This window comes from Echinops telfairi, unplaced genomic scaffold (genome assembly GCF_000313985.2).
Source record: "Echinops telfairi isolate 266 unplaced genomic scaffold, ASM31398v2 ScPeMD7_7453;HRSCAF=8491, whole genome shotgun sequence".
Classification (NCBI taxonomy): Eukaryota; Metazoa; Chordata; class Mammalia; order Afrosoricida; family Tenrecidae; genus Echinops; species Echinops telfairi.
In genome coordinates, this window is record NW_022111353.1 from 670,792 (window position 1) to 672,995 (window position 2,204).

At 50.7% G+C, this 2,204-nt stretch overlaps 1 pseudogene; it reads left to right on the forward strand.

The window, feature by feature from the left end:
• Positions 1-1,068, forward strand: part of LOC101641809 — a 2,687-nt pseudogene extending 1,619 nt beyond the window's left edge.
• The last annotated feature ends 1,136 nt before the right edge of the window (positions 1,069-2,204 follow it).

Consider the following 2,204-nt stretch of genomic DNA (forward strand, 5'->3'; position numbering starts at 1 on the left):
TCCCAAGCCTGTCGTTGAAGCCCTTCTTCGCGTCAACCAAGCCATCCTAGCATCCCAGCATTCCGGCATGACCCAGTAGAGGAGGTTAGACGACGGACAACCTCAGGAGGCAAGTGGCCCCAGGTACTATTCTTTCCTGAGGGTACTTGTTCCAATAAGATGGCCCAGCTTCCGTTCAAACCAGGAGCGTTTCTCAAGGGGGTCCCTATATACAGTCAGTCCCCATCCGCTACCCCACCAGTCTGGACACCACCAGCTGGGCATGGAGGGGCCCTGGAGGACTCAGAGTCCTCTGGCTCCCGGCCTCTCAGCCCTGCAGCATCGTGGATGTGGATTGCCTCCCTGTGGATCACCCCAGCCCCGAGGAGAGACCCCACCCACTATGCCAACAACGTCCATAGAGCCATGGCACAGGCCCTGGGCATTCCAGCACCGAATGTGAGATTGTGAGAAAAGTGCCTGTGATTGTGATGGGCCAGCTGAAGGTGGCGGTGGAGCCGCAGTGCTGGGAAATGGGAAAAGTGCTGCAGAAGGTGGGGCTGTCCCCCAACTGTGTGGACACTGGGGCAGAGCCAGTACAGTCCAATGATCAACCAGGCAGCTACAGCTCTCTGATCCTCAGACAATGGCTGGTGCCTTTAGCTACTTCCATCAGGACGCCAGGGGTCTGGTAGACTTCCGATATCTGACCCTCACACTGGCTGCTCTGGATGGGGCCAGGAGTCTGGAGGAGCTGACACACCTGGCCTTTGAGCTCTGAGGGGCTCGGCCACCTGCTGTACAAGGATGGCTGCAGTACCATCCGGCACCTGCTGCTGGGACGCCCCACCCTGCTGCTGCCACTCTGCATGCTGAGCTGTGCCAGACGGGCCTCAGCCAAGGTCACTCCCTCTGTCATTTCCAGAACTTCTCCCTCCACGACCCCTTCTACGGGAAGCTCTTCAGCACCTACCTGTGCCCCCACATGCCCCTCAAGGCACCTCACAGATAGCAGATGCCTTGTCCCCAGGTGGCCCCACTGCTCTGGCTAACAGGACTATGCAAGCGCCCAAGCAGAAGGGCAACTGAGTACCTCGGCCCTCCTCACCTCATCCTCCCAGGCTCACCACCTCCCCCCTCCCCCATACCGCCCCCCCACCGACTCATGGCAGCACCAGGGGCCTACCCTGTGCCTCAACCCCACCTCTGCCCCTGTTGGATTTGTTTTTGTTTAAGTTGGTTTTAATATTTTTTGGTAAGAAACTATTTTATATAAATCTATATATCTATTTTAAAAAGATGAAGGGAAAAAGGGAAATAATATAAACTCAAAAAATCTTAAGAATGAGTCAAAAGAGAAAACAAATGGTAAAATGTTAAATTTTGACCTAACTTATCGGTGTAATTCTACTTTACAGTGCACTCTGTCTGAGGATGTTGTCTAGGGGTACATTTCTAGTTTTGATATGGCACTTCAAAAGGGAGGGGGCTGCCACCCTGCAGATAGTCACAAAAGTTTCTAGTTAGTTATAACAGGTAGACAGATTAGGGAATATGGGGCTGTTTCCACCAGATACACATGCTAAACGAAAATTAGTTGGCCGTGTCACAATAAAAGAGTTTGAAAGAAATTAGGCACATTTTAGAAACCTATGGGAAGTTCCAAAGTTGGACATGCGCAGATTAAAGCCACCTGGGCGTGCACACTCGGAACCATCAACACATATGTACATGTACATGTGCCCAAACACAGCCAGGAAGAATGACCACTACTTTCAACCACACCCGCCCCCAAGTGGAGATAGGAAGGGATAAAAAGAAGAAACTTCTGGGACTCCTCTTTTGATTCCGCAGCCCCTCCTTTCCCACGATTTTCCACGAGGTTTGTTATGCTGCCCAGAAGTGGCCACTTTTGGTCTGGAAATCTTGGTGGTCCCCAGGCCTTGCACGCTTTTGAGACTCTGAGACTGTATTATCCTATAACTTCATTTTCCTTCATAAAAGTTATTTGAATTTAGAAAAGTGCTTCTGCCATGTGAATTCTTTCAGAGTTGAGAAGCAAGAACTGGGAAAAAATTATCCCCCAAACCTAACTTTGGGTTTCTTTTCATTTTATCCGAGATGCTGCTCTGGGTCAGCATGTCTCAGAAATATCTCCAAGTACAGTCTGTGCCAGAATTTTGCTGGGACCTGGTTTTGTTAGGTAGTTCACATTAGGAACTGGG